Raw genomic sequence first — 27,094 nt, forward strand, 5'->3', positions numbered from 1 at the left:
ACGCCACCGGATCCACCGAGCTCCTCGAGTGCCTCTGTCAGGTCAACAAATGAAAACCCATCACAGCCAATGTTGCAGTCATCAAGCTGAAGTAATCCCATACACGGAGTAAATGCCATCTTGACGGGTCTGGTTAAAATTGGTTGAACATGTTGGGGCTCAAGGCATCCTGGGCCGGGGGGCTACTGGAGCTGAACAATCATCCAGCTAACACAACTCGTGTAGGGTGCTGGGAATCTTATGGGGGCTACCAACTTCAGTATAGCAAGGCTTGGTTTTATGGCCTTTATATCCCAGTGTAAGCCTGTGAAGATCTGGGGAAGTGAATTCCTTTTAAGTGAGGCATCACGTCTAGCCATGGCAGCAGTGCGGTTATTAGGATAACATATTGGGGTCAAAAAGCTAATGAATGTGCATTAACAATAGAATATATGGAAATCTTCTGGAAAGGCTTTGAATCTTTGAAACACACACGAGACATCTGCAGCAAATATCCACACCATTAGAAGTGCTGCACTCATAAGATGTTAAGTAAGAATGTGTGCAAGAATGTACTATACATAATTTCCCATATACATTAAATGTGATTGCCTTGCCAGTTAGTTTAAAGGCTTGGTCTTGGTTTACTGTAAGTGGGCATCTTGCTTGCATGATGTGTCAAAAGGGTTTTCTAATGAAATGTGAAGCAGTAACTGGTTATCCCTCTATTCCCCCGTCCCCCGACAAGTTTTCTTGTCTTGAATATCAGCCAAGGAGGCCAAGTCTCCCATGTTTACTAATGTAGACTCAACCCCTTTATCAAGGAAAGAGATTTGTAGGGAACAGGCAGGGGATTAGCCATCAAATTACGAGGCAGACAGCATCCCTGCTCCACGGTTCGGAAGTGGTAATCTCTGGGGCTGAGAGGGGCGATCCAGATAAAGGTTTGGGATTGGAGCTCTGGAACCCCCGAAATTCAAACTGTGAATACTTAAAACATTTAAGTGTAGCTGGGTTTGCTAAGCCATTTCTCCTCCAACAGTGATAACACACACCAATGGACATGGGCATGATGTATTGCATTTTTTCGGAGTAGACCGCAGTATGTACTTCCTCTCCGGTAGTGTCATTATATAGCTCAATACAAGTGACACTACCAGGGCAAGCGATGGCAGTCCTATAGCTATGCAGGACTGCTGGAATTAGATTTCAGCGGCTTTGCCCATGGTTCTTGCATTGTCACCCCATTGCCCTTTCCTTGAACAAGCAGTGCTCTCCTCAGAGAATACCTCCTGGACACAGGAATGTTTCATCTGCGGCACAGCTCCCAACATCCTTACAGGGGCACAGTGGGGCCAACAGGCTCTACGCAGCCAGACCATAAATAAGGCAGACACTTAAATGAAACCAAATGAAAATCCATCCATCTTCGCCAAAACAAGCCATGGAGCTCAGAATTCTAAAAGAAGAAGAGTCATTGCCGGTGTCGGAGGACAAACTACACGATGAAGAAAAGCCAAATGCTACACTGATGTCTAAATCATCCCCCTGTACAACACACAACATGCACCACAATCTGAGATGCTGATGCAAGGCTTTCTATAAATCTGCGCCCAGCAAGCTCTCCATTTTTAGAACCCCTTATTATTATGACATATAGATGATAGGGAGACACCTATCGTTATTCAGGTGGCCTAAGATCAGCTGCAATCACATTTCTTTTTTAAAGCGACAGCAGGACTGATACAATAATCACATATAATGTCTTGTCTTAACATTTGAAGAAATTTGATATTTGACCAAAGAAGAGTCATGATAGTGTTCAGGGATAAATCTGCCATGTTACCGTGCTAGAAAAGCTTAATACAAATATTACTTTCATGTCACAACGATTCAGGGAGAAATAAGCAATATGATGTAGCTGCAGTCGACTCTAGATTTCTCCTATTTTAAGGAAACAGCTTTAGTCATTTAGCAGGTGAGCAGTGAGCTTATTGCAGTGACTGAACATACATTTTCCCCTGCCAACTATATGTGTCAAGGCAACAGAATATGCATGACCTGCATCGCTGCACATTTCTCATCCACAAGTATAAGCCTCATACTCCACTACCAGTACGTACAGTGTACAAAAATGCATCTGGCCCTGAAAATGGGGGCTGTTTCAATCAATGCAGAGGCGTAATGGGATGATATGGAATTGAAATGAGTTTTGTGCAGGGAGGGAAATGTCCTCACTGACAAAGCGGATTTGTGCTCCCATTGGGTAACCCATGGCTCTGCTGCTCAGAGCTGAGGTTTAAATGTAAGAAAGAAGGCTATGAACGCAGAACAGACATTTGATTGCAGGCTATAACTGGGCATAAAATGTGAATAGCTGTTCTGAGGCTGACAGCTATTTTATTTGAATACAGAGCAGAATATAGCATACGGAAAAGAATAGGTCGGAAGATTTACCGAGATGTACTTGTTTATAATTCATTTTAAAGATGAGCTAAAGGTGGACACACTCAAGTAAACACTAATCGAGCAACAAAATAACATCCTCCATGATATAAAATGTTGAGTATGATCACACCATGGAATTTAAACGTGCTTTGTAGGTGTTCCAAAGCAGAGACATAGAGAGTATTCAATCAAAGGTGACCCTTGCTTGGGGTTTGCCCTGAGAATTCGTGTCAAAGGAGAGGTTTGGAGGTTAAGAGACTCCTTTTCAGCACCTTGTCCCCAGCAGCCCGACAGAATGGATGAGACTGTCCACAAGACAAAGTGTCACCACGCTGACCAGTAAGTGAGAATCAGCACGGCTAACACATCACACTGACAGTCGCCACTGACTGACGTCGCACAATGCGCAGGACTTATCTGTCTCACTAAACTCCAACTGCAGAGCCATCAAAGAATGTCTCCCGACCTTATCTCTATCAGACACCTACACACAGAGTCAGAAGGAATGCAAAACTGCATTCTGCATTATTAAGTCTGCCACCTGTTCATAAACTACAGACTGTGGCTACTACTACCACTACACAACTTTGAACTTTCATGGCAGATAAAAGTTGTGTTCCTGTCCATATATGCTTCCTATGCAAACATATAGTACCACTAAAACATTTGGCTTCACAAACATTGATCTGTGATTGTAAGCAAGCTCTTTCATGTCCCAACTGGGAACGGAGTAATTAAGCAAATCCATCATGCGTTAACACCCAATGCAGTGATTATGAGAAATCAAGTTCAATGGAAAAATCCATACGCTTAACCTATAATTACTTATGAGGAATCCAATGGGGAGCTAGATTGAGAGATTGACTTGTTTGGCACAAAGTAATGTATTTCAAAGGGAAGATTTAGGATAAGCAGAGGGCACTTCAGATAAACGCTCCAATAATATAATAAAAAACTATGCAAATGACAAACGTTCTATCCTCAGGTCACATCCCTGACAACACTACTTCATGTATTTGAGGCAGAACTGTCATAGTGGATGAAGAAGCTTGGACAATTGCCTGTGGTTAGAACGGTTTGTTGATATCAACAGCAGTGGTGTCTTTAAACCGTTCCTCCTCTGGGTCTTTTGTCTATCGGGTCAGGGTTAGTTCTCTGAGCCATGACTACCAGACCTGTTAATCATTAACTCAAAAAGAAAACGGGGAAAAACTCAAGTTTGATTTGGTCCAACAAAGAGAGAAAAATATGTTCCTAGGACAGTGAGATGCACCCGTGGGGAAATTCCGCCTTTTCAAACACCAAACAAAGCGAGACAGACATGTTGTCGACAGCACAAGCTTTGAAAGCTCAAGGTTTGATGGAAAAGAACAAGTTGAAAAATGATATTTTTCCTATATCGACTTAGCTCTTTCTTCAACAAACCTGTTGTGCAACACCTACTGTATTTTTTGTGTCTTTTAAAGAGGTGTATTAGACAAAATAGGCTGCGGTTACAACTATGACAAGTTATGGCTGGTGATCCCTTGTTGAAATTGAGATGTAAAACTTTTCACGAGTGTTAATGTTGCCTCTCCCCTCCCCTATGATAACCACAGATTAAGCAACATTTACATTATTTATTTACTTTCTTCAACCCGAGGCCAACAATTTCTGAGTAAACAAAATGATCTGGGATTTCAAAGACTTTTCCCGTCCGTTCCTAGTTGGAATTCCTGTATCTGCAGCTTTAGCCTGCAGATTGCCCAGGGAGATAAAGACAACTGGAAAAACAGGTTGTTTGGCCTCAGTGTAGGCCTAATGCGGGAGAACGGCAGGGTGCCTCACCTTAGCAGCAGTAGCTAGGGGACATTCTATGGCCCTTCTATTCAAAGTCCTCTGAATACGTAGGGGAGGGCTCGCACCAGACAGGGCAATTTGCCAGAGAGCCAGCCAATAGAGCTAAGCCAGGACGAGGTTAAACTATTGTTTTGGCTTAACAGGCAAGAGTGAGCAAGGACAAAAGGAAAAGGGACAAAAGAGTAGTAAGAAAAATACCTGACCATTCAAGGGTAACATATCAACTTATCTTGTTACTTTTATGATAAGAGTCATGGTGTAAAAGCTGTATGCTATCAAGAAAAAGACACAGCCACTTTCAGAGTCCGGGACAGCTCAGTAAATCTCACAAAATGCACCTGTGCCTTAGGAGATTCACTTTGTTCTCATCAGTGTGGGGCAGTCGTAGGGCAGAATTCACACTTACCCATGTATGTCAATTAGGTCCGCTAACAAAATAAGTCCTTTTTATTCCTTTTTTAAGAGTTAGGCACTTATTCCAAAGAGAGTATCCAAATCCTAGAGAAGACAATCCAGCAAGTATCCCAGTGATTATCCCTGAGAGACGTCTCAAGAAAAAGAGTAAATGAAGAAGTAGATTCCGGTTCTTACTCAGTTATTCCATTGATGATATTTCGTTTAACCAGAGGAACTGTCTTTTGGCTCTCCGGTAATATGTTTCCAGCTGTGGCTCTATCTCAGTGAGGCTTACGGAGAGATCCTTTAGAGTCAGAGCCTGTTCACACACTGAGCTGGTGCTCGGGACTGCCTGGGAGAAGCCAAACCCACTGTGTGATGTCACTGGTGTCAAATTTCATTGCAGGGAGCTGGGAGGCTTCAGAGCATTACCTTCCTGATCTTTGACCAATGAGAGACGTTACTGAAGTTCACCTGCGTGCAAAAGAAGTATTTGAGGTATGAGAACACGTGATGTGATGTGATGTTGTCTTACAGCAACCAGAGTCAATTATGTCTTATCTGTTGAATAGTTTGCGGGGAGGGAATAAAAAACCAAGTGGACCAAAAGCTTGGAAATATGAGAGTTTCATCCACAGGCTTCATAACAAACCATGTTTGAGGCAAGACTGATTCAAAATGGAACTAAGATCTTTGTTATTGTTATGCCCACAAACATGAAAGAGGTTAAGTAGGAGTGACTTTGAAACAAACAACCATTCCCAAAGGAACTGTGTCAAATCTAACAAACAGCCAATAAAATGTTCCAAGGATAATGCAAATCCTAAAAAATAATTTAAGCCCTCTTCTAAAAACAAATTACAACAAAACAAAAATCCTCGTTCTTCCCTCAGCACAGCACGAATGCACACACAAATCGCGAACACACTGATTCTCGCTCCCTCCGGTCAAACTCTGCTGGCCATGAAGCTAATCATCCACAACAGATGTTCAGAAATGTTCAGTCGGATTTATGACAGAGCTCAGAGGAACAGCCAAGTCAGCCTCTGGTGCTGTTTTCCCCCCTCTGTCCTACAAGGACAAGGGATTGCACCGAGAGAGGATGTCAGCACGAACATTCCCTTCACCAAATATTCCCTCGCTTGCTGAGATTCGCCATCCGAGACGATGGCGCCCTCATAGATCACAGCGCCTCGGGACCTCGGGGAGCATTTTGTTCATTTATCCCAATAATACTATGTGGACTGTAAGTTGAATAATACAGCAATGCTTCGCCTTCCACATATTGATGTGTTCATATCCAGACATTGCTGACACTGCAAAGCGTGGCCTAGACCAAGGCCATTCATAAAATCATGTGGCATTAATCCTAAAATACAGCAACTACATAACATTTATAATGGTGGCAGTTATAAATAATGTATAAGATGCATATTATATAGAGTATAATGTCTGACCTACCTTACCAAGACTAAGAAAGGAAGAGCTACCCAGAATGAGGTTGAACATAACACTTATAGAGGATCCTTCTGAGAGGAGCGATGCTGAGTGTCTTCAAGGCTTAAATTCAGCTGAAGGAAAATGGTGTGTTCTGAATTTATGTTTGTTGATAACGATGAGAGACAGCCTGGTTTCACTGGGGGCTGCAGATTTGTGCATCTAACAGACAGTAGAAGAAAAAAAGTGTTTTGTCTTGTCTTTTGCTGCTAGTTTACAACAAATGTGGGTCATCTGACAGAAAAGCTCATTTATACTATGTGCCAGAAAATAAAAATATGTTGCAGCTGTAGTCCTTATTCATTTAAGAAGAGGCTCATAATCTTGTTCCATGGCGAAAAATTAGCCTAACAATGAATCCCTGAAATATGCACAAGAACTATCTGAACAGTTCAGATCCAGAACAAAAAACTAAAAAATTTGAAGGAGCATTTGGGAGAATAATGATAACAGGCATCACATGACCTACTAATGACTGTTTGTGGGTGTGGGTAAGCAAGTCTGTGCCGACTGAAATGTCATCCGGGAATAAATCAGTGAACAAATCAGACAGTAGTTCAAAGCCGAGGTAAAGATTACCGGCTGTTTTCCTCAACAACAAAGTGGGATGGAAATTAGTTGTCAGCTACATTCATGCGTTGCTGTGTGTCAGCATGTACAGCGTCAGGCGTTTCATCTTCAGGGTAATGTCTCATTTTCAGTGCGAGGTAGAGCTAAAAACACAGTTGGAAACGAGCAATAATCCATGATGCACGATTAAAATAGCTACTCGCTGACGTTTTGAAGCTCAGGCAGTTTTGGTATTTATCTTTTGCCCCACCCCCCCAAGAGTCTGAATAAAGACCGAACCGCCCCCTACCAAGTCTGAGAATTTATAACATTGTCACAACCACCCATCCCCCCGTCACTTCATTAGACTGAAAAGGTTGACAAGCACTTCAATCTGAAGGAGCTGACCTCTCCCTGACTTAAGACAGCCTCCTAACAATACCCTGTTAATATATGCTGCTCAATGAGAAAGCTGGATTTTCAGAGATTAGTGTGTTTTCTGTGCATGCCAGAATGCATTGGCACAATGTGTTGTGCGACTCCGGGGTTATAAATGGGTGGAGAAGAACACCTGGATCAAGCCAGACAGCTCGGCTCCTCTCTACAAGCCACAGTCACTGTCTGATGGACTGGTGGATGGGATGAATCACACTGGCCCTCGGCGTTATCAATATAACTGTCTGCACCAGCCGACCAAGTCTGCCAAAAACATTTTAACAAACTCAACTTTGAGATAAGGAACCACATTTCTTGATCTGGGTCGGAAAAATCCTGACTGACTGAAGTGTATATATACGGTATACCATCACAAAATATAACAGGTATGTGCAGTATTTTGGACATTTCCAATTTTCACTCATTTCACTCTAAGGTTGCCAGAAAAACAACTAAATTCAACGTATTCCCCCCCAAAAATAAATAAGAACCAGCTGAGACGTATCTTAAAGTGGCGTTCAAATAGATGTGCTTTATCTTGCCATATAGAAGGCTCACTGATAAACACAGCTCTGGCTGCTGGCCACAGAAAAATGCTGACCCGTGTCATAAACAGTGAGCTGTGAAAGTCGGTGTGCTGCTGCTGATAGGCTCCAGCCCTGTGTCATCATGGCCATAAGCACAGCTGGCCGCCACCTGTTGGCTACGATTTGCCAGCCCAACTCACAATTTACTGAGGCCTCTTGATTATTGTCATTGTATGTTGGTCGTCAGCCAATGTCCCTCCTACATCAAATACACAGAATGGCATAAAATGAATATAAATGTGTGTGGGGGCAAAGAAGTGAGCAGAATAATTGGAATTGGCTTGGTTGTCAAAATATGAAATTGAAGTTATTTTATACTCATTTATTACAATAATAAGTAGAGGTCATTAATTAATTATAGGTTGTGTACTCTATGTCTCTCTCTCTCTCTCGCTCTCTCTCTCTCATGAATGCATACTATTGATCCCTCTGCATTTATTGACATAGGTCCCTAATGTTATATTCAAACCTCTATGTATTGCAGTGGGATCCATAAGAATGTGGTAGAGCCATGACACTTGAACTTGCATGTGACATCCAGTATGTTTACATGCATGTTAACACTCAAATGGAGGCAATTCATCAATAATTTCAAACGTCATATACTGTGTACATCATAATGTTATTGGAATCTGCATTAATCAAAGTCTGCTTACTCCGAGTAAGAGACCTAGGTCAGGTGCTTGTGAATTGATTTATTCAGGCATGTAAATGCTGTAGCCGGAGTAAACCGTCTCTAAATGCATTTCCCTAGTGAACTCTCCTCATACTCCGATTACACAATGCATCATGTACATGCAGAGCACGGCTGGGGCCTATTAATTCTATCCCTGTATGTGTAATGATCACTTTTTTTCCTTAATGGTAGTGCAAACAAATAATCATCCGTATTGAGTGGTTAGTTAAGCACAAAATGGCAAAGAAGTCTCAAAGACACACAACAATGAATGACTCTGTCAAACGCCCTACTTGTGCTGAACAGCCTAAATAGAATGAGCACACTTTTGGCCCTGGATTTTTCTCAAGGCTGTTTCGGATAACACAAACAGCAGTTGTGAGTGGGAGGGCAATGGCACACGGCAACAGAAGGTGAGAAAAAGACAAGGACAGTGGGAAACGGAGCACATAGAAACACAGATAAGTTTGAATTACTTGCGTTGACCTTCGGCGTGCGTTTGTGTTTATACTGTACATGCCTCTATAGATATGCATCTGTGTGTATATGTGAATTTGTGCATGTGTCCCTGTGTGCCACTGTGTGCTTATTCATGTAGGTGGGAGGACGTGCATGTAAGTGTTTGCTGTTTAGTTCCAGTTATTCAGACAAAACATGAAAAATGTAAAAAAAAAAGACTAGAAAAAGGGGGAATAGAAGAAGCCTTCTATATTCCTGCTTCTCGTTGAGAATCTAAACAGAACGAGCGCTCTCCATTACACTCTGCTGTGTGCAAGTGGTGGGACACGCTCTCTCAGGAGAAGAGCGGCGCATGCTGCCGAATGCATCAGACAAATCATTTTTATCTGGGACCCCGACGGGTATTGACAAACCAGGGATGCATTTAGATAGCCCAATTAAAATGGGGAAATGAAGCGACATTGAGCACTTTACAGCACCGTGCCCACTCTCTACCCTCTGGCCCCTCACTCCCTGAACCTCTCCAGAGGACCACTTCCTTGCATACGGCGCACAGCGAGGGGAGAGAGGTGCAAATGAAAGCATAAAAGGACTAGACTCAGAAAAGTGGCTTTGAGGTGAAACATGCAATGCATAATTTGAAAGCAATTTGAAGACGGTGATATTTCAGAGGAACGCCAGTGACATCATTATCCATAGAGTTTTACATTGTGTGTGCAGATCTAGTTGTAGTGGAGCAAAGTCCCTCTAGGGGCAGTCTCTCCTCCAGCACTAAAGGGACCCTTGCTGGGCAAGACATACAGCAGCACCCAGAACAGCGTGCAAAAGATTCAAAGCAACTCTGAGCAACTTCAAAGGGTAAGCTGGCAATCAATGATATGGATGTTGCCTCCATTTATCCAAGTGGGTGACCTTCAGTGTCATCCACTCTCTACTCTCAAGCCCGCATGGCTCAGTTCACTTCTTCTCTCACCTCAATATGTCTCCCTCTGGTCTAATTTCTCAGACCTCGATTCGTCTTCTTGATCAATGATCATTCCACTGAGATCACTGTCGGGTGTGTGTGTTCTTGGGACAGATAGCCACCTCAGCAATGACACACAACAAAGATCCCATTCATCGTCTTCGCTCTTGTTTGCTGATAGGATACAACACCGAGGAGACGATGAGCGTACTCGCCTTATGTGTAGGTGGAGGGAGCGATGGCAACAGCCGTGGTGGAGTAGTAAGAGAAGAGGAAGAAAAAGAAGAGTGTGAAAAAATACAATACATAGTGGTGCTTCTCCCAGCTGTTTAGCGGTGTTACATTTCACAAGCTACTCTCAACGGATCTGCAAAGGTAGCAGTGCATTCTGTTTTGGGAGACAATTGTCACAGGAGACATTTGTGTGTAACTGCCTCTTTTATAAATGTTTATTAAAAAGCTTTGAGACGGGAGCCATTTCTCTTTGATCATGAGGAACTGGCAGGAAAGCCCAGCGTCTACAAATCGCGCTAGCTGCACTAATAAAGCATTCACAGCTTCTACATTTGGCCGGTAATCTGGAGTGCTACGAAAAATGCATTAAAACTGTAAAACAGGCACAGGAATGAAAGGCAAAGCACCAATATGGAAGAAGAAAAAGCAAGGGAGAGCTAACCTAGCGTCTACCATCAAAGTAAATACAAACACTGACAACACCACCGCAACAGGGCAATGATACCATCCATAAAGGGAGCGCTGGCTTCTCCAGTACCTCGGCAGGCATAAGCATGCTGTGTACTGGGGCGACTTTGATAAATCGGGAAAATTTTCAGTGAAAGGCTCCAAATAAAAGCTCCACAGAGACGCATCTCCCGACCTGAGGAGGCAATGCTTTGTCTCTGACAAGACAGCTGTCCAGATGCTTTCCCTCAATACACTTCAGCCTAACACACAGGATAAGGGGACAGCACTCACAAAGATTAGTACTCTGACTGGTGTGTGGCTACACTGACGGTGTCAAATACACTCCTAAATACAACAACTATCATTTAGCCTCATTCACACGGAGCTTCGTTTCATTAATTTTGCATACAAATTGGCGGCTGGCGTTTTTGCTTGAATACAACGCTGAGCCAATTTGATTCTGCGAATGAGATCCTGGCAACATTGCTGGAGCGCGTTCGTCACGTTGTCCTTACACAACTGCTCTGTATTGCCAGAATGTGTGTGAATGCAAAGACAACATCCGGAAAAGATCTGGCAGTGTGTATAAACCAACATCTCACAGTGCCATGGCAGTAACTTAAACACTTTTCCTGACCATATTCTGCAATATCTATGTGAAAGAGGCTATTGTGTTCCACAGAGCCAGCCAGTGTTGTCCTGCAGTCATTTCCCATCGGGTTGCAGGATACACAACTCAGACACAAAGGAATGCATTCAAAGGACAAAACTTCAGCTTCATTGTTAAAAGCTCTCATTAGAACATCTCCCAAGGCTTGGAGGGAAAGCTATGTCACACGTCTTGAGTCGAAGGGAGAGAAAAATAGTTTCCTGCCTTCCAGGAGGCATTTACACCGTAAGAATGAGACACGACCGTGAATGAATGGCAATGAACGTGCTGAAGCAGGTGCAAACACACAAGAGAGATCAATACTAACGTGTCACAGCATTTGCTTCCCTGATACAATGGCAGCTAACGTGTCTGAATAAACAGAGGAGCTTTGCCAAAAACAAAAGTATTTACAGCATCAGCTGAGCTATATTTGTTTAAATATGTAGGACAAACATTAATACGCTACACTCTGATTCTTCCACACACACACACATGCAAACATGCTGGCATTCAAGCACGTACACACACATTTCAACAGAGGAAAAGTCCACTAATCTATCACTCATGCCACTCAAGCAGGGTCAGTCTCTTTAACAACAAGGGTAAGACGAGCTGAGAATAGCCGTTAGTAAAACAGGAAGCACCGTCAACTAAATCTTTTCCCGCAAAACTAAAAGGTTACACCTGGCTGATATCTAAAACAAAAACACCGACTTGTTCAGTTCAGTTTTTCTCCTCCAAGCTTAAGAAAGAACCCCTTTGTAGCAGAGTAAAGCGAACTACATGAATATATAACTAAAGAAAGCTTATACAGTAACCAAGTCCTTAAAAACCCTGACAGGAACCCTCTGCCTTTCTCTTCATTAACTATTCAGCAGGGAGTAACAAATGGACTTCAACCCATTGACTAACCCAGTCCAAAATAATTAAGGGAATAAAATATTCAACATAAAGCTTCTTATTATAGAACAAGTGCCTCATAAATTTATAGAGAAGAAATGAGTGGATTAATTTGAGCGCTAATGGTGAAGAAAGCAAGTAATTTCCATCCCCCCCCCATTCAACCTAATTTAGCCATTGAAGAGCAACATCTACTGTTACTTATCTGTGGGCCAAAAACACGTCTAATCTGGGTTGGGGGCATTGGTGTCTGCTGTTCTAATGGAGAACTCTTTTGGCTAAAGCAGCAAGGTAATAATGACAAAGGAAAGCTTTTAAGTATTCCACAGGGATAGCAGAATATTTCAAAAAGCCCTCTGTGCCATTTTTACCTCTTAATGGGGATGTTTGGCTAAAACTGCACAGCTCTCCGAGGGACAAAGAAAACACTGAATCTCAGACGCCTTTGATTACACCCCTAGAAAATCGACACTGAAGAAAATAGCTTTACACGCCGACCTGCAGACCCTTCAAATCACTTATTTTTGCTTATTCTTACTTACCATGACCTGGAGGAGTGGCCTATGGTTCCTCTCCGAAGGGAACGGGTCACACGGGGGAAAATGCCAAGCAAGAAGAAAGACTAAGAAAAATTGAAAAGAAATCCTTCCAAGCACCTTTGCGGGCTGCAAAATCTCTCAAAAATAATTGAATCCCTCTCAGTTTTCCATTGCTTTGATGTCACACAGGCATGGACCATCCACATCTAACGAGAAATAATGTTAGGAAAAAAAACAGATGCAGCAAACAGAGATCGGTGAACAAAGACAAACCGGATCCATCAAGGATGAGGATCTAAAATGTTATGCTGACCCCCAGAGGGCCGACGTGTAATCAAACTACCCCCCCCCCCGAATAAAAACATTTTATTACCTCTATTGATGATCATTAGCCCAAGATAAGAAACAAAGTCTTTTAATGCTCCCAATTCAAATAGATTTGTTCTGGATCACCGAGTGCATATAATGTGAGCAGCAAAGGCATCTGTATTCTGACTGCTGCTGCATTCCATTCAGGGCTGCCTGCTGCCTAACCCAGCTGAAGCATAGAATAAACAAGACCACAATGAGTTACAGCAAAGCATCCATCCCTTGTGCCCACATTAATTAAACATTATAAACCGAGGTTAGGCCATTCAGTGAGGATTTGTCGATCTCATGCATGCCATAACATCCAACTACATGATGATGGACACATCTATGATTTCCTCTCGCATTCACGGTTCAGAGATGCTGCGAGGGTTTAAAGCTCCATTCTGAAAGAAGGTACGATGACCCTCCTCCCCGTTTAGCTCTCCGCTCTGGGCCACGCGGCTGATCCCGAAGGACAGCCCCAAACTGAAATGGGAAGTGAACCGTGATGTAATTTCCTCCAGCATCTCCTAGTGTGTTTCGCCTGGTGTCCCCCATGAAGAGGCTTCCCACTTGGAAATGTTCAGATCATCTCTGATCTCTGTAATGAGTTTTGCCTCTCCACTTACATGTCTGATAATATTAAGAACAGCAGTGCAGTGGACAAATCTGTCCTCCTCATTAATCAGTATGTTTGCATGCACTTTAAAATCTTTGATTAAAGCAATAAATCATGTTTTTGACATGGCCGTGTCATAGTCAGTTGAGCTCACCTCCATGTGTTGATTAGTTTGTATCATGTCACTGAAAGTCTACATCTTCTTAAATGGTTTGGTTTTCTGTTGTTCAAAAAAAAAAAATGAAAAAACAATCTCACCAGTACCGAGAACAATTCTATGCAAACAAATTGAAACTGTATTTTCCAACTGAAACCTTGAAACTCTGTGTTCGCAGGCCTTCAGGCTCCAACTCCCCCACCTAACAGAGGATTTATAGCAAGGTAATCTGATTAGTTTTAATTACAATGTACAGGTGTTCATGTCCGTGTCTCCGTCCCACACACACATTACCGAGATGATAAAAAGACATCTCTGGGAAATAAATAACTTTTCTAGTAACCCTACGCCTCATTTTCATAAGTGCAGGCTTTCAAATTGTCTCACCAGATGGCAAATAATCATGGGCAGGAAAAGCCACCATGGCAGCAAAATATGTTTCATAGCTGAAATAAACTAACCCTGTGTCCCGAAAGTGACGCAATATGCAGATTAGTGCTCGTGTCAAATGCCCCCAATTAATTTGCAATTAAAATGCAGCTAAACGGTAACAAAGTAAAACAAGTCAGGGAATGAGCTTAGACAGGATCATGTTCGGCTCATCAAATCATAAATCTGACTGATGTTAAACTGCCTCATGCCCTCATGTCCTCCCATATGATAGTTTATTATTGATTGTTCAGCAGATTGAGTCTGGGGTCCTAATAGCCTAGATTAATGGCTTTTTCTGACTCCTAAGTAAAGTATGTTTTTATCTCCAAGAGCTTAGTGACTTTAAACATCCCACAGCCTCCTTTCTTAATAATGCTGACAGGCACAAAGTGTTTCTTTCTGGCTAAAATCATCATGTACAGTGGGGCTCCATTTGCAAGTGCAAACAGGCTAGTAAAGTCCGATCAATACACATTATCGGCTCAGCGAGGGCTGGGATTTATAACAAAACAAAGATCCTGTCTGAGGGAAAATCATTTTAATGGCATTCTCCTTCACTCCAAATCTGAAATAAACATTTCCAGTCAACCCTGCAGCAAACATTTAATTCATCATTTATGTCAGACCACACTGTAATTTCCTCATTTAAAGGCTAAATGACATCAGCTTTCCACAGGCACAGCGCCGCGGATAATGTGAAAATAATCAGAGTAGACAAGAAATTACAAAAACATGCTATGACCTTTCAAGTCTGAGGCGAAAGGCTGTGTATACATTTACAAAATGCGAGGGGACAGTCGAAAAATTCCCATCATATAAATTGGAGTGTGTCTAATGGGTGGTGAAAGAGCTTGTCTGTAACCTGAACTCCAAAATAATCTGGCCTAAGTCTCCATGGCCACTTTGTGGGAGAGGAGGGGGAGGGGGGTTGACAGAGGACTGGAGGACCACCTGCACACCCGGTGGAGCCAGTTCCAACCTGGCACCACCATTTGTTACGCTCTGCCTTTCCATTACTCCCCAGCTAAGTTGACTGGGAAATCCATCTGCTGGTGTCAGGTTTATCAAGCGTCTACGCCGACCGGAAGGGGAGAGTGGGATCTTAGTCAGGAAAGAGGCGTAAGGAGGACACTTAAGGTTCCAGTAGACTTCAGAAGTAAGACAAATTGACAAAAAAACGAGTAGAGCTGGACAATTAATGTTATTCCACCGACACATGCTTGAATGCTTGGACTCAACGTAGTTCAAATCACAATATGACTGAGAACAATGCAATCAGGCAGGCAAAGAAGGCAAAGGAGGCGAAGAGGAGTAGTTGTGCGTTCACCCACTGAATCACACTGCACGATCAGATAGACAAATTTCTCTGTACAGGTTGCGTCAGAAAACAGGGCCAAGCAGAGGTTTTCCTGCTTCTAGAGTCAGACATCCTCGAGGCCTTTCCCTTCTACATGGTCCTCTGCATCAATAATACAGACTGACATGCACAAGATACTCTCAAGGAGAACCAGTCAGTTTGCCTCGCCGGAGTGCTTACCGTGAAGTAAACAAATGAGAACTGACAATCCCAGTGATAGTCCATACATCCTTGTGAACAGGATGCATCCTGGTCTACCTCGTCCGCTCCATATGGGCTTCACACAGAATCCAGGTGTTTTAAGACTCAAAGAACAGAGCATCATAAATATAAAGAAACAGGGCAGAGTAAAGCGAGGGTATTTTCCAAAATCTGGCAATAAAGGACAAGAAAAATAAAATCTGACAGTTAACATGTTGTGTAAATGGTTATGAAATAGAGACCCGATGTACGACAGAGCTCTTGGGAGCAGCCGCACTACGAACATGTGCTAGTAAAATGTCTGTCATGAGCTGAAACAGACCTGGAAGAGCGTAGAAATTGCATTAGATACAACAATGTATGGCTCCCACTGGGATTCTATAAACACAAGCACCAGAAAGAACAAGGATCTGCTCCAATCACATCTATTAATAACAATACAGTTGGCTCTCCATAGCTCCAAAACATTATTAAATACAATTAAGAATCCCAGAGTATTAGCAAATCATCACAGCAGAGACTGTGGGCTTCATTACGTCCTATTGCTCATCAAGGCATTACTAAAATGAACGTTTAATTTTTGCCTAAGAAAGGTATTGGAACGCAAATTTTACAAATGGGTTTCTGCTTGATTGAAGGGTAATGAGGTGAAGGGAAAATCTAATTTGTTTAAAAAGTAGTTAAAATGAAAATAGTACCTAGTTAGGAGCCAAACTTCCTGGGGGAGCTTATAAAAGAGGAATGTTACCTTAAATAAAGCTGCAGCATGGATATAAGAATCACAAAGGATCATTCTACAGAAATAAAGCTTTGTTTGATGCAAATGTCCTTCTGAAATCTACATATGAACTTATTCCTTTCCCCTATCACAACTCCTTCTGGTCCCTCTGGTTACTGGAGTAACAAGAAGGTAAGTAAGAGAAAATCAAATCAAATCAAATCAAATATGACCTTTCTTTCATCTCATTAGATGAGCCGTTTAACTTTGAGGCTCAGCATTTTCGCCACAGCAGGGATGAGGCAGATGATGGACACGACCTAAAAGGCGGACTGAGGAGACTTAATACAAAGTTCTGCTCAAAATGTGCAAATAAAGACGAAGAAATACAGCTCTGCCCTTGCTAAATGTGAGTCTGAATTATAGTTTCCTCCGTGCAAAGCCAGCCACAGTATTTAGTGAAGTAACGGAGAATGAGAACTGAAGTCAACAAATTAAGAAACCGGCAATTTGCAGAAATAAGCAATTAACCTTTTAAAAATTAATGCCGGCCGACAAAAAACGTGTCACCTCATGAGATATTCAACAGCGGCAGAGCCCAGATAGAGATGTTCATTAGTCCATTGCTGAGACAAACATGTCTGATGGATTGTCAAATATAACAAGACGCTTGAACTGCTGTCCTGGTTGTTAAGGGAGATCAAAGTGGGGCCCGAGGGTCTGGTAAGTACAGGGAGCAGGATGGGTTCAGCAGAGCTCCCAAAGAACAAGCGCTGGACAAGAAGATATGACATCAGACGTGTGCACAGCTTTCCCCCAGGCCTGTTCTTTCAAAAGTGCCAGCCTGCCTGCACCCGACGGGCTGCAGAGTCGGGCGTCTAATCTAAACATAAGCTTCATTTGGTCACGTGCCCCCACAGTCAAACAACTCGGTGGAGGTTTTATACTGAATTCAGCCTAAGAAATGTAGGAATGTTGGAAGCTATTAGAGACTGCGGTCCTGAGTAACATAATGGCTAAGCTTAGGTCTTATTTCGATGAGTACAAACCCTTCTGACACAAAATTGCAAGCAGTAAAAGTGCTGTAAAATGCTCTGCAGTCAAAACACTTTCACCAAATGACATGTTGCGCTATTTAGTAAGGGAGGAGGGCCAAGGCTCTGATTTTAGAGGCAGACAGAGCAGACGTGACAAACATGGATGTGTGTGTGTCACTCACTGAAGCGTTGGAGGACTGTTCTCGGTGATGCATACTGCGTTTGCTGGTTGATGGATCGCTTGTCTGCCTGTCAGCGTGCATGTAGAAACGCGGATAAAAAATGCTTTGCTTTGAGTCGGAGCGTACAGACCAAGGATGCCTGTTTCACTGACGTCTAAGCAACTCTGACGGGAAGTTTTGCTCCAAAAGAAAGTTCGCAAATTCCATCTAGCAGTTAATTAGGGTGTGTTTTTCCTTTATCTCCCGTCTCGTTTTTATTTATTATGATAACAGTTCAACACTTCAAAAGCAAGGCCTGGTGAGAGAGTTTTAAAAAGGGGTAAAGGTCATGTCTGATGAAAATAACTGGAAAGGTCCTATTGGCTGCAACAACCAGGGTTTAAGGAATTAAATGATTACTTCCAATGACCTCCCTTCACCGTGCCAACCAGCATCTTCTATTCAAAAAAAAAAAGTTCATAGAAATTGGCATCCTGACTTTTGGATGACGCAAAATACAACCTTGATCTTTCTGTGTCTATTCCAGCCAGTGGATGAGTCATCTCTGCTCTATGGGGGGCATTTATATTCCATTCAATAATACTTTGAAACTCAATTAAAATGATATATATAGAGCATAAGACATGGTGGAGAACTTCAGCTGAGGAGGGAGGCATTTTGTGCACTGACTCGACACGCTGAAAAATTCCCTTAATGTGTCTAAATCCATATGGGAATGCATGAAGCTATGTCTGAGAGAAACAGCACCCTGTATTGCATTGTTGTCATTTGGAGGACTTATTACCGGCACCATTTTTGCAAAGTGTGACCAATCAATTTAACTTCCTGGTGAAAAAAAACAACACGGCAAGGAGGGAAAATCAGCATCTGCTGTGTCCCCACTCTCTGTTCTATCTGCACACTATTCAAAGACATACGATATCACACAATGCTCAATTTCTGAGAGGAGTAAACAAGGGAGGGATGAGCGGCGGAGGGAGGAAGCGATGAGAATGGGAAGGAGAGGGAGGCTTTTGTCTACACATTTCTCACGGTGGGTATCGGAAACAGCCAGAAGCTGTCCATCACAAATGAAGGCCAGAGAATAGACTGCCCTATTTATTTAATGAAGAGGTCAAGGGGCGGTGGGTGGGGGGGTGGGGGTGCAGAGGGGGGAGGTAAGTGGGGCATAACCGGGCTGCCAGCGTGCTATAGTCAAACGCTCATTTTGCTTCAACTCCTCCCAAAGGAGACATAGTAGCCGTAACAACATGGTACTGCTGTGAGTGCGGTGGAATAAATCGACAAGCGACAATAGTAACTCGGAGGGTCATAAAGTGCGGAAAACCACTCAGCACCGGGCCAAGGCGAGCAAAAACCAGACACTCGCTGGTAAGCCCTCTCCACCGCCCGGCCACTTAAAAAAAGACCGTTTCATGTCCGTCTCGATTTTATCCTCGCTGGCCATATGTAAGTAAGGAGCATTCCTGGTGTGCGGCGGTCCGTCGTCTTCACACAAGTCGGCGTAGAGGCCGCAGGATTCTTTTCCGACGCAGCGTGCGGAGGTAGAAAGGAACACCCTGCCATCATGGTCGGGGACGGGGGAAGTGTATGTGTGCGTCTGTGTGCCTTTGTCTTTGTAATCTTTCATTTTAGGAGAGGGGAGGGTTTTGTCAACAGCAAATCTGTGTTCCTCTGTGGTTTTGTGCTCTACATGAAGATATAAATGGGTACAACTGCGCACAGTTTCACTTTCATTCCTCTCCGCCGAGTGTTGGAATGGAAACAAAGCACATGAGAGAAAGAGAGACAGAGAGACAGAGAGAGAGAGAAAGAGAGAGTAGTAGCCGTTCCTCATTTTCACACTTCGCCACGCGCCTGTCGATCGCGGTGTGAAGCGGCCGAGCCCACGGGAGTCTGAGAGTAACAAATGTCGCCGTGCGCTGCAACCCCACCCACCGCCAAGTTACGCTTAAGTTGAGTTACGCCCGAGTCCGCATTTCATTTTTCAAAGCGGCCCCTTGTAATCACAGAAGCGTTTGCTGGTGGTTTGATCCCGCCTCTGTAGGGCTGCGTTTGACAGAGCACTCCTGCACGACTAGATGTTCCAGAGTTTTCGACGATTCATCATTGTCACAGCATCACTGCATTTTCCTGCCATTTAATCCTCTCTCTTTGGTGTTTTATGTACTGGCACAGCTACTTGTGGTGGACCAAGATCTCAATCTCAGTCCTTACACTGAAGGAGATGATTCATTTTCAGTTGAGAGATGACTTATACGTCCCTCTCTGGCAGCAACTGTCGCCTGTAATCTACGGACTATGCAGTCTGTAATCGGTCATACGTCAAAATTACTATACTCTGCTTGGAGATGAACCAAACTATGTTCAAACTTTGGACGGAGTACACTTTGTTCAAACATTTTGTTTCGGAAACTTAACTGGAGTTGGCTGCAAAAGAGGTGTGACGTGTGTGTGATGGTGGGTGGTCAACACACACCTATAGCGACATGTATGGTGAGGATTAGTTGCGATACTGTGGCTCTTATCCTCTAATTCAATGAAAGGTCCTTCTCTCAAGATGGAGCCCAATGTCTGCTGGTTGAGGTTATTGAAATGGTACAATACCGGTCAAGCCCTCACATCTCACAGTAATTTTCTAAAGCTAAGGGTTGCACTCCACATAGAGGCTTTCTGTGAGCCAGGAGGAGGAGGAGGAGGAGGAAGAGGAAGGGTTGTTTGTGTTCGATTGGCATTCTATCTGCTCTGGCTGGAGGCTAAAACTCTAAAGGTATCCACTCGGAAAAAAAATAAAAAATAAAGGTTATTCAAGATGTTCCTCGTTCAAACAGAGCTTTGTTGTCTGGCACCACCGGGTCCTTACACACAGGTCGGCAGAACCGGCAACAGAACCGACAGCTTGGAGAATTAAAGATCTTATTTATCTGCGGCAGCCATTTGCCAGCTCGTAGGGACAGACGGCCAATGTCTCCTGCATTACCTCATTTGAGTGCTGCAGCTCCGAGGCCAAAACAGCAAACACAGGTTTTTCGGTGGGAAAATTGAAGCATAAAATTGTCAAACAGCTTGAGTGCCACAAAATAAGGAGTCTTGGATTTAAGCAGTTCTGATTGTGATAATGTGGCCCTTCTACACTGGAAACAGATGATTGAATTTCGGCTGATTGCTCCATTGAACAGGCAATGCAAATTTTCATGAGGCCAAACTCAAGTGCAGATGACAATTTTTAGGCTTCATTTCAATTTAACTATAAATAGCATCAATATTCTGTGCAGTTTCTCCTTTAATCAACGCTTACGCATGACTTACTGTGGCAGTTGCGTGCAGCATTTGCGCTCCCTCGCTAGGTGCAACATACAATTGATTACAACGTCTACATAATGGCTAATGTGGTTACCATAGGAACACCTGTGATTGATGGCTTTGTTAAAAGGAATAGTTACACACCATTAAACTGGTCTAATAGTGCATGGCAGTCATCTCAATAACCAGGAACAAAGCAATTACTAAGTCATTAAAAAAAGGAATAGAGTAATACAACACGGTCCACACAAATATGAGTGACAAGCCTCCGGATCAGCCGGTGTGAAAGTTCCTTAAATAAGAAATGACATTTGCTGTGTTTAATATGATGAATGTCATGGATAAACGGAATTGAAATGCAGCATTGAAGTGTGAATGCTTCTTTGTGACGCAGCTCTTTTTGTACATAACCTTTGAATGCAAATTGTGAATTTCGTATTAATAATTGCAATCTTGACTGTTCCTTTTCGCAAGGAAGTCAGGGATCCTGTCCATCACTGCACCTCACCAGCCTGGGACAGAGCACAGCAGGGCTGGCAATGATGGAGAGAAATCAAAATTCAAATGAGCAACAGAGGAGACAGAGTGAAACAGATGTGCTGTTGTTCTGTCAGAGCAGTGTGCGTACAGTGTGGAGACGCACGCACGCACAAACACACACATACACACACACACACACACACACACACACACAACCACGCACAAGCTTATATTCACGTGCATAGACGGCAGTGCTGCTACTCAATCATTCTGGTGTAGGGCCAATCCATCTATTGCTGCTTGACTGGGATCCAATCACCATTCCCAACAGGGCCCGGGATGAAAGAATGGGAGACAGCCTGTGAAGAGTCCCACTCTCTTGCACTAGATTGATGACACAAATCTTGGGACGGTTCATGAGGCATCCCATATCTAGACGAACATATCTCTGATGTCATAAGGTGCTTACAAATGGTTCTTTAACCCGACCCTGTGTGTCGGCTGCGGATTTGTCGCCGTGCATTTCTGTCCTGTGTGTGTGTTTGTGACGGTTTTTGCCATTCAACCGTAAGATGCGTCATGAATTTCCTCTGTTTTTGGCTCCAGCGAACACATTCATTTTCTTGTGTTTAATGCTGCAAAGCATTTCCATTCTCCTCTAACAATGAGGGAACGAGCAGCGAGTACGCGTCCTTTAAAGGGTGTGAACTTTAAAAGACAAATAAAGCAAAACTTTCTGAATGATTTAAGCACCCAGAGCTGATTATCAAGTCTGTTTGGGAGGATCATTATTATACCTTGATGCCGACAAACACAAAGGGTGATTCCTCAACATTTTGGCATAAAAAAAAGACGACAGATGAAAGAAAAGCGCAGCGAAAACAAGCGTGAACATGGAGGCAGCTTTTTGAGGACGCAAGGTCTTCGGAGTGAGCAAAATTTGCTTGCTTTCAGTCTGACAGGTAACTAACCAAATTCATCATTTCAACTAAGTGAATTAATCTTTTCATTAATCACGACGCAGACAGGTGTCAAGGTGAGGAGGAACCTCCGGGGAGAATTCAGAGAATTTGCTTAGTGCTCCTTTAACCAACTGTGAATAATTTAACATTTATTATTTTTAACAACGCCGTGGTATTAATTGGCCCTTGCTGCACATTTTGTATTCATGGGTGAGCCCTCAAAACTAATAGAAGGAAGCCTTTCTGTATGTGTAATCAGCGGTTACACGGTGGGGAGAAAAGACACACAGATTGGCAATTCATGAAGCCAGTTAGCCTCCACATCCGTTTTGCCAGTGCATTAATGGGACCTGATGTGGGGGTGTGAAATAGCTGTATTGCCAACATAAGTCTAGGTGCTGCTGGCTCTAGTCGCAGGCATTTAGTCTGTGTTAGCAATAATTGCCGTAAAGAGTCAGCCAGCTTGATCTGCCTTTCTCGGTGTTCGCCTACACATGTTGAAGGAATAATCGCTTTCAACTTTACTGTTGGCTCGGCAATTAAAAGGCCTAACGGCATTTTTCCCGGAGTTTCATAATTTCCTTCTCAAGACGCTGTCAGGGCTACTCAAAGCTCCAAGTAGCGAGGTGGAACAAATAAGCGTGGAGAGAGAAGGCGGACAAAGGGACGAGTTAGGTGTGAGAGCTACCACATGACGCTCCCTCAACATTTGATCATCTTCCTGTCGTGGTTTACTTGAGAATAAATGTTTTCTAATAAATTCCGGAGCTCCGTTTCTCATGTTTTCATCAACCCTCCGTCGTCTCTTTGTTTTTGGACCACAATGCTGCTTCTCATCCATTTTTCAAATTTGCAATGTAGATTTGTTTCCTCATCATTAAATCCTGACTGCAGGCATTTTAGTTTTTCCACTTGATAAAAGTGTTTACTTGCTCCGATAACAACTATTATCCTGCCTAGTCTGCAATGCTCATGCAAGTTCACGGTCTTTAAAAAAACACAACCAAACAAAGATTTTGTCATTATTTGATCCTGCTTCTGTGATGCTGCTTGTTTCCATTTTATCAGCCCTCTTTGAGTTTAACCTTCACTGTGTCCCACTTTCATGCATGGGCATTAAAAAGGAGAAAAAAGCCCAGAACACTTGCTTTGGTTCATCCACTAAATAGAGAAACATCTTTTCATTTGCATTATAAAGCTTTTGTTTTGACTATTTTTTTTTATTTAATCCATGAATTGATCCTGTACTGAACCTGGATTATTCATTAATAGAGATAAATGTAGTTAGCAGAATTAATTTTCCGGTGCAGAATTTTGTGTTATGAAATAAAAAAAGCAGTGTGTGGGCACTTTTAACATCCTGTCAGTGTGTGTGTGTAAAATGAGAACCTTCAGAAACCCACAACAGAAGTATAATAATATGAGTGCTTCATTTATAATGGAAGCCAAAGAAATCTGTGATCCTATCATGTCATGTTGTGTTATGAGTGATGGGAGCATTTTGAGGTCATGTACGTTCTCGTTTCCTTCTCAGGTGTAAACTTTTGACTCTCCTTCTAACATCTGCAGCCACATAACATGTTAAGTGGGAGTAAAGAATGACTGGATAGATGGCAGATAGTTAGATTAAAATATAGTCCCCTATAATTATGAAGTGCTTTTTATTCCCTCTTCACCGTTTTAGCATCTTGCTGGATTCACAGATTGAAGTAGTTGCATATATTAAATTATGGCTAAAAATAAAACTTGAGACATTTACACACATGGATGCCATTACTATAATATAACGCCACACTATTACGGCCTTATAAAAGCTCAGATAGTGCTTTATCTTACGTGACAGATCCATATCCATGAGAAGCTCACAGTTTATGCAGTGCTGTTAGTCAGTTGTGCGTCGATTTAAACCTCTTGAGAGGAAAACGAAGGCAAGAGAGCCAGAAAAGTGTTCGTTTAGGATTGATTCCTGGACTTTGAAATACAAAAACACCAAAAAAAAAACATGTGGGTCCATTCAGACTCAGTTGTTATTGCACAGCAGAATGGCCACGTCTGCTGGTTCGATTAAAGGACAAGTGAGGACAGAGGTGACTGCAACACCAACAGAGCGGAGAAATGGTTACATATTTGCTTTATTTGTTCTTTTAGGTCCGATCAAGCCACCGGCTCAGGTCGACGTCTTTGCACTGTCGCTCCGAGCTGTGAAACAAGTGTTATTGTCAAACCTTGCAGTGCTCGTCCTTATTAGCATGACTCCAATAACACGTAACCCTAAGCCTCCTCAGGCACTACTGCCATCCCTAACGGTGTAGATTGACAAAGGCGATGTAATCCTCCTTTCCTGGTTGCTCATTAACGTGCGCCGGTAGGATGCAGCCAAGTGCGCGGGCTCCGAGTGCTCCTCCAAAACAGTGGCATACACAAATATTGTGTCAGCCTGTTAAAGAGCTAAGTCAAATGGTGGCTGCACTGGGTGCTGGGGCTAATGCAAAGAGGCACATCGGAGCAGTGCGACAGAAGGGAGAAGCGCCTCGAGACGGACACCTCCTGCGTCTGATCCAGTGGCTGGCACAGCCCTCATTAAGATCAGTGTGACATCTTTCGCTGTTCAAATCACCTCAGCCTACCCCTGCGTTCAATACTGGGGAGGAAATGCCACGTTTCATTTGATTTCGTCGATTTTACACAATTTGTATTCAGCTCATATTTAATAATATTCACTCTTGATGAATTTCACCTTAAAAAGGGATTTTGAAGGTGAAGGTTTGTGAGTGGCTGATGTATGGTGGCTCTGTGGTTAAGAGGCAAGAAGCATATCATGTATTTGCAATCACAATCTCCCTGGTTTGGGGACCAGAGACCTGTTCCCTCTCTCCCTTAACACATTCTCTCTCTCTTTCTTTCTCTCTCTCCAGCTGTGTGTGTGTCAGATACCTCATTTGTATTCATGCCCATCCGATTCAAGGAACATATGAAAATAATAAATAATGCGCTTATGGAAACATGTAAGTCTCACTTTGATCATTTGCTTTTAGCACAGCATTAGAGCTATATAGCACAAATCTGAGCCTCGTCACTAATAAAGCACTTTAAATGTCAAAATGAGGCATGACAACAATATGGAAGTAACAGTAACCAGTAATTATTTGCATATTATGTCATCTCTAAGTGCGGGGTAACCTATAATTGAACTGTGGTGCTCTTTAAAGTTCACAGTATGATCCAGCGTCCATGAGCAATAACAAATATATGGCTTTTGATCCATTGCATTGTGTGAGGCTGTGTACCATTGCTGCATTGCACCACATCAGCATACTTCTCAATGTGCTTGAATTTGCATCAACATGGGAATGATCCCCGGGCGTCATTGTGAAGGAGGCAACATTAAGAGCCGAAGAAACAATGAATTCCCCCCGTAAAGCTTAGCTGGGTGCTGCTCGGCAATCATACCCATCATCATCATCGCATCCATACAAAACATAATATCCTGTTGGAGAGGCGTGTACTGGCTGCAACCATCTGCTTCCCGCATGTATAAGTAGAGATTATATTGACCTTGCGTGCTCCTTGTCAACATGGATGCCAAAATCAGGATTTTAGTACATTATTGGCACTGCGGAAAATCTGTCAAAGCCAAGCAGATTGATATTTCTTGGCTACAAACCCAGGATCATCAAGACAGATCAGGATTTATGATACCCGTACTTGTTTTTGCCAGTTTTTCATATTTAGTCTGCCACTCATTCACAATAACACATGTAAAACCAGACGACTGTATTAGTGGCACATACATATTTGCTTGTAAATAACATCTGTTAGATAGAATTCAGCAAGAGGAAGATGGAGGACAGACACAAATCATATGTTGAGAAGTTTGCTTTCATAAAACCCAATGATCTGAAAGAAATACCCATTTAGGTTATTAATGCACGTAAACGGAGGATTGACAAAATAAACGCTAACATTGTTGTAGTCTTAATTTACTTTAAACAAGGTCAATCACCCCCCTGATTCCCTTTGAAGCTTTGGGGCTTAGCGACTGTGCTTCGCCCGCCGTCAGAGGTCAGGCTGTACCTAATCAATTGGCCCATCGCTTCCCTCAAAGAGTGAACTCATTGGAATGCTCCGGCAGCTCACGGGAGGGAAGTACACACAGACCTTGACCATGATATGCTGCTTAAAATGTAAATGTGCCTTTGAATAATGGGACAAGTCAGCAGCGAATATGCAGACCACCACAAATTATTTTTTTGCTTATCATATAAATCTTTTTTTTTTTGTTTGTTGGCGTTTTGGAGCACTCCTGATTGTCGCTTCCGAAAAAACGGAGAGCGGGGAAGAAGTGAATTGGCTGAGCCCCGAGGCCGAGCACATATTAGAGGGTGTTTCATCAGAGGGCGGCTCACATTACCCGCCAGTAATTTGTGTTTTAGCATCAGTTAGAGTGGCAGTTTGGCTCGTCCGGTTGCTTGTTTAAGGCTTGTTTGAGATCAGGTGAGGTGTGGGACATCCCAATGACGCAGAAGAAGAAGTATACAAGTAACAGGAACCTTTGCAGACAAGACCAAACAAACAAAGCAGCACTGTTGGTCTTTAGACATTCCCCTCCGTCATCGACATATCTGCTCACCTGAACCCCCTCCTTCCAAGTTGCTTGAATTGCCTGCCCCAGTAGCAGCACCGGGGTCAGA

General features: G+C 43.0%; 1 protein-coding gene across 5 annotated transcripts in view; it reads right to left on the reverse strand.

Moving 5' to 3' along the window:
• LOC142997443 (receptor-type tyrosine-protein phosphatase F) overlaps positions 1 to 27,094 on the reverse strand; it is a 140,298-nt gene that overhangs the window by 99,997 nt on the left and 13,207 nt on the right. Inside the window, exons 1-2 of one of the 5 annotated variants that reach the window (XM_076148273.1) lie at positions 4,858 to 5,018; positions 4,673 to 4,764 (exon numbers count right to left, since the gene is read on the reverse strand). The exons of 1 other annotated variant lie outside the window; for it this stretch is intronic. The gene's annotated coding sequence lies outside the window, so the exon portion shown is untranslated. Of the gene's footprint in view, positions 1 to 4,672; positions 5,019 to 27,094 lie in introns of those variants that run through there. 3 more of the 5 variants (XM_076148274.1, XM_076148279.1, XM_076148277.1) reach the window with 3 other exon arrangements.

The sequence above is a fragment of the Genypterus blacodes genome, unplaced genomic scaffold (genome assembly GCF_046128005.1).
Source record: "Genypterus blacodes isolate CSIRO-AG114 ecotype Tasmania unplaced genomic scaffold, CSIRO-AGI_Gbla_v1 ptg000005l_1, whole genome shotgun sequence".
NCBI lineage: Eukaryota > Metazoa > Chordata > Actinopteri > Ophidiiformes > Ophidiidae > Genypterus > Genypterus blacodes.